The sequence below is a fragment of the Pantherophis guttatus genome, chromosome 2, assembly GCF_059756535.1.
Source record: "Pantherophis guttatus breed Tessera chromosome 2, ASM5975653v1, whole genome shotgun sequence".
Classification (NCBI taxonomy): Eukaryota; Metazoa; Chordata; class Lepidosauria; order Squamata; family Colubridae; genus Pantherophis; species Pantherophis guttatus.
Genome location: NC_142064.1, coordinates 262419194 through 262425210, shown reverse-complemented (window position 1 = coordinate 262425210; position 6017 = coordinate 262419194). Strand labels below are relative to the sequence as shown.

Genomic DNA, 6017 nt, shown 5'->3' with positions numbered 1-6017 from the left:
AAAAGATCCCGATGGAGAAAATCTGCAGTCATTGAGCCACGTTCTGTCCATGAAAGTGTGTGTTAATTTGTCTTTCTTAAGTTCACCCTTAATAGCAGGAACTAACATTTCTAAATAATCACAGAATTGGGGTCCTCCGAATAAGGTGTGTGTGGACACATACGTGTGTGTGTGTGTGTGTGTGTGTGTGTGTGTGTGTGTTTGGCAAAGGCTGTGGGTGGGTCCAGAAGCCCCCTTGGATTCAGGCTAGGCAGGCTCCATCCCTGGTCTGGGAATCCTGATCGGAGGAGACATTGGAGAGCCCTTCAAGGCGGTCCAGACAACAAACGGGAGAATGAATAGGAGCTCCATCTCTCACTGTAAGATGACAATACAGAATCTTTCTCACCTTTTCCTCCCTGGGAAACAAGGGAGTTCTTTCGGAAACGCTTTCCTTGCACCCCCCAAAGTCCTCTCGGGGTGACCAAGGTATCTCTTCCCTGAGGCTGCGGCTCTTCCCCGCCCTCCCCCCCCCGTCATTCCCAGGTCCCATCGCCCGCATCCCAACGCCTGTTTCCAAGACGCCTTTTCTCAGGGACTGTTTGTAAAGAAAAAAAGGCGGAACTTGCAGTCAAGAAGATTTGGTCTATATTGTCGGTGGGAAGGAACAAGAACAGCCGCAATGGAAACGTCGCTTTCATCCATCATTTGACGCTTGGCAGCCGAAAAAGCCTCGGATCTTCCCGCTCAGAGTCCAAACGACGGAACGGCCCAATGCAAGGGAGAGTCTCGTCTCAACGCAAAACAACCAGCGAGGGAGTCGCAATCGGAGCTTATTTACCAGAAAGATCATAGCAGCGCCAATCTCGTGTGTGTGTCTGGAGGGGGTCTATGCAGCGGTCCCGTTCTACGCTTGCACCGTTCACAGTATCGGAGCCGGAGGACGGAGAAGGGAACTCAAGCGGCGGCTCCACTCCCCTCTTGGGCACCCAGAGCCTGGCCTTGTCCCCCAGGGCCACAGCGGTGGCGGGAATCGGAGGGCGTTGGAGGAGGAGGAGCGGTAGCCATGGAGTAAGTTAGGAGTAGAGGCAACGGGTGTTCTGGGCCGCCCCCGCTTCTCTCCTCGCACCGCTTCAGGGCTCCCGTGGACGGGCTGGCAGGGCTGCCCAGAGGGCAACCCACCCGGAGCAGGAGCAGAAGCAGAAGCAGAAGCCAAAGGCTCCGCCGCGTAGAGGAAACTCGGCGGGCAGATGCCGCTCCCTTCTGGGGCTTTTTGCACTTCCTCATCCGCCGCGCGGGACCAGGAGAAACGGAGCTGCGGGCGCTTTGGGGAGTGAGGGTGGAGGCCCTCCGGCCCCTTTGCGCCCCATGGACTCCAAGGCCCAGAAGGCTCAGAGGTAGGAAGGAATGAGGGCGGAAGGCAAAGACGGGTGCGGGGGGGGGCAACCCTGCCCTGCTCTCTTCCTCTCCTTCCTTCTTTTAATTTGCCTTTCCTCCTCCCCTTTTCTCCTTTCCTGGCCCTTCTTGGATGCAAAGAAACCTCTCTCCTTTTTCTTCTTTGGTTTTGCTCGCCCTCCCTCTGCCCCCCCCCCGAGCGCCCCCCTCCCAAGCTCCATTTGCGCCGGCAGAGGCCCCGGGGGCCACTCAGTCGCCGCTTCCCATGGGGGGTTTGACAGCCCTGGGCGAAGGGCTGGAGGCGGCGGAGCCTTGGTGGCGGTCCCGGAGGAGGAGCCGTGAGAGAGGAAGGAGGCGTGACGAAGGAATCGCAGCCCGAGGCGGAGCTCCGGCCACCAATTTAAGCCGCTGAGGGTCCTGAGTTGCGCGGAGAAGAGAAGGAGCCATGAACAACGGCGAGTCTGCAGGTGGGGATGCGGCGCCGCTCGGGATGGGGGGCCGTCCGCTCCCGCTGCTCTCGCCCGGGGCAGAAAGAGGGGCAGCGGGAGCCTCTGGACTCCAAGGCCCAGAAGTCTCACAGGTAGGAAAGAATTAGGGCTGAAGGCAAAGCGGGGTGCGCGGAGGGGGGGGACCCTTCCTTGCCCTCTTCCCAGTGGTGGGATTCAAGTAATTTAACAACCGGTTCTCTGCCCTAATGATTTCTTCCAACAGCCAGTTTGCCAAACTGCTCAGAAAGTTAACAACCGGTTCTCCCGAAGTGGTGCGAACTGGCTGAATCCCACCACTGCCTCTTCCTCTCTTTCCTCCTTTTAATTAATCCCAAAATCCAAGGGGGCTTCTATGCAAGGAGAAGGAGCTGCCATGAAGCCCTCCCCCCTTAATGTGGCAACCAATTCCTTATTGACAACTTCCCAGGAAAGATGCCTGGGAGAAAAGGCAAAGGATATTAAGGCAACAAGAAACAAGAAAACCACAAATACAGGAATGGCAGAGGCTGACCTGAGACTAGAGAGAGGCCCAGTTGTGTGTTCAAATACCATCCTCTCTGGGCTTCATTTTGACCTGCAAGGGGAGAATTGACTTCAAAAGAATTCATTCATTCATTCGCTCCCTCTCCCTCCCTCTTTCTGTCTGTCTGTCTCACTCACTCACTCACTCACTCACTCATTCACACATGCACACAGAGTTATCAAGGGGCATTTTTCAAAAGGTTCCCTTTTACTTCTGCATGATAAAGAAAGTAGTTGAAAGCAAGGAAAGAAAGGATGGTGGTTTTGGAGTAAATGTGGGAATGACTGGAGGAGCCGCCCTTTAAACCATAATCCAAATTTTTCCTTCTCCCCCAGCTCCCTCTTCAGCAGGAGGGCTTCCTTGCCATCTCCCAGGAGGTTTTCCTCCTCCCGCCTCCAGCTTCAAACCCCGAGGGAGGCAGGCAGGCAGCAGGGAAAGGCCTCAGGACACTGACCTCCGAATCCGGGGTGGGGGTGGGGGGTCCTGGTTGGAGAGACAGAAGCAGGGACACCTCCAGTCTCCTGGCTCCTGCAACAAGGAACAGAGGCAGAATTACTCACCGGCCTGTGCTGGTCACAGCTGGTCTTCACAAATTTGGGAGCAAATGGTCCCTTTTTCTCACTCTGTGCAGGAAGGGCTGATTGGCAGAAATGGGCAGACCGAGGCTTCCTTGCTCGGCAGCATCGTCGCTATTGCAACTGGTGGCCGCCTGGGCTAGCGCGGCACCGGGGAGTATCTGGTGGGAAAGGTGCGATCCTCCCCTCCCGGCCCCCTCGTTCCCTAACTCAGACGGCTAAGAAGCGGGCACTTTCTTCTGCGCTCCCCCTTCCCTTCTGGAAGCAACTGCGGGGAAAGTGGCGAGAGCAGTGAAGGAAAAGGAGAGAAGCGAGGAGGCTGGGAGACCACGGAGCAATAGCAACAGGACTTCGACTTCGATACCGCTTCACAGCCCTCGCTAAGCGGTTGCCAGAGTCAGCCTCTTCCCCCAACAATCTGGCTCCTCACTTTACCCACCTCGGAAGGAGGGAAGCCTGAGTCAGCCTTGCAACTAAAAGTTGACACTAAGCCAAAGGAAGTAACTAAACTTCCTCTGCCGAGACTTTAAAAATCGCCCCGCCCTAAACCAGCTGGAACAAGCGGCAGGGCGGCCTCGAAGCCGCTGAGAATTCCAGTTAACAAAAGAAGAACAAAAAAAGAAAAGCAATCAAAAGTATTTACACATATACTGATGATGATGATGATGATGATGATGATAATTCCAAACAGTTTTAGCTAAATTTCCTTTTCTATTAGCTTATTTATACTTTTGTCAAGTATATTTATAATTATCAACCATCTTTGTATTTAATTTATATATCCATAATCTTCCTTCATCTAATTTCTATCTCTTATCTCTAACCCCTCATAAAATGTATTCCATATCAAGTAATATCTTCTTTTATTTTTAAAGTTAGTCTGTTCATCTCAGCACAATCTAAGATTTTCCGAATTACATCCTCATCCTCATCTGGTATTTTGCAAATATAACCCTTGCTGCTGTCAATATAGGCAAAACTAAATATGTGGTCCCTTTATCATAAGCCTCCGGCATTATGCCCAACAGAAATACTTTTCGTTTCAAATCTATACTTTGTTTAATAATCTTTTCCAACCAGATATGTATTTTCTTCCAATAGTCTTTTGCTTTCATACAAGTCCACCACATATGATATAGTAGGGACCCCGTAAATTTATTCTTTGTGGAAGTTAGATAGGCCGCCCCTCAGTCACAGTGGGACTGTACCCCGCCGGTGGGTTTTTTGACGCAGTGGATCCCGCCCCTTAAATTTACTTGATTTGCCTTATATAAGTTAGATAGCCCACCCCTCCATTTACAGAGGGACTCTGGGCGATGTATTATTAAAACTGTCTAAAAGTGTAGTATATCCATAAAAAGGATCCACTCAGGGGATGCTTCCCCCTCCGAAGATTCCCCTCCCCTTCCCTGACTGCCCTCCCCCCTCCCACCGAACATTGGAGCCCCTCTAACCTATTTGGGCACCCAGAGCCTCGCTCTGCCCTCCTTCTCCAGGCTTACCACGCTCCATGGTTCTTTCTGTGCCCAAGTCAAAGCTTGCAAAGTCAACCTCTGCCGATTGAGCGTTGAGTGATGCCAAACCCTCAATCAAACCCCTGAATCCTCTGTAGTTGGTAGGAGGTGGTCTATTATCGAAGCTTCCCCATTGGCTCCAAATTATTTGGCAGAGATAAGAAAGACTATGCGAATATTTCGGAGCTTATAGTGCCCTCGCACTATAGAGCTTCCTTGGCAGCGTTCCTCTTCCTCCAGGCTGATTTGTCAGAGAGACCGGCCCGGTGGGGGGGGGGGGGCAGGGATTTGCCGCGGCGGCTGCTCCAGCTCTTAGCTGATCCCGGAACTTCCCCGCCGTCCTCTGCAGCGCCTGCGAAAGCTGCGGCCAGCGCCACTGAAGGAAGCGGAGGAATCCAAGTGTTTCCGAGATCCCAATTCCAGGGCTGCAAGTGGTTTTCCCGTGTGCCTTTTTTTCTGAGAGGAGAGTTTATTATTCCCAGGGAAGCCTTTTCTCATTTCTCCCTGTGTGGATCCCACTAGGACAAGTCTGACTTTCCACTGATTTATTATTCAGTCCACCCCCTGCAAAAGTGGATCCTTTCCTGAGAATTCAGTTATCCTTTCCCAGTGAAGCTCTTTCCACGCCTTGTGCGTTTCTAGGGTCTCCCCTCTATTGAAAATTCCTGTCTGAACTACAAGTGGTCCTCATTTAGCAACTGCCTTGTTTAGCAACCGTTTGCAGTTAGGGCTGTAATGGGAAAGTAACTAGACCGACGGATCCTTGCAAGACTGTAATGCAGCGGAGTAAGATGATAAGCACAGCAGCAGTTTTATTTGGCGACCTCTTCATTTAACAACCCAGTTGCTGATCCCAATTGTGGTCACTAAATGAGGATTCCCTGCATTTCCGTGCCTGCCTTCCAAACCTTGGGCTGTCTTTGAAATACACCTGAAATTGAGGTCCCATAACTCTCAGCCAGCGTTGCCTTTGTGATTTGAGATCCAGCACATGGAGCAAATCTTGTAACCAGAGTTCAGTCCAGCCTCCCCACACACAAAAAGGGCTGCAGGTTACCCATCAGAGCCTTGACGTGGCCCTCTCCATCATGCCTCTCTCATCAAAACACGAGAGTAGTTGATGATAAACCCCTCCTGCACCCCAAATGCCCATCTTCCCCTTTTGCCCATCCTCTGAGTACAGTCCACAGAAGGAAGTCCTTACAGTGGAGGGAAGTCGATCTCAGAACCGAAGCTGCAGGGTTCCATCTAGATCCAACAGAGGGAGCCACAGGATCGCTAAAGCTCTCTGTTACAGCTGAAATGGCCCTTCTACAATTTCTCTAAATTCAGAATAACAGAGTTGGAAAGGACCTTGGAGATCATCTAGTCCAACCCCCTGCTCAAGTGGGAGACCTGATACCTTTTTGGCTGTCCAAAAACTTTTCAGAACTGCTCAAAAACTTCCAGCGATGGAACACCCACAGCTTCTGAAGGCAATTCGCTCCATTGATCTCCTTAGTTCTAGGTTGCTTTTCTCCTTGATACGTTTCCATCCGTTGCT

The 6017-nt window shown here is 51.8% G+C and overlaps 1 long non-coding RNA gene across 1 annotated transcript; it reads left to right on the top strand.

Annotated features, from left to right (window-relative positions):
- The first annotated feature begins 1200 nt into the window (after nucleotides 1-1200).
- On the top strand, nucleotides 1201-3810 carry LOC148115733 (uncharacterized). Its single transcript, XR_015731727.1, has 2 exons — nucleotides 1201-1954; nucleotides 3017-3810. It is a non-coding gene; the product is annotated as an uncharacterized LOC148115733 (long non-coding RNA).
- Nucleotides 3811-6017: the final 2207 nt, after the last annotated feature.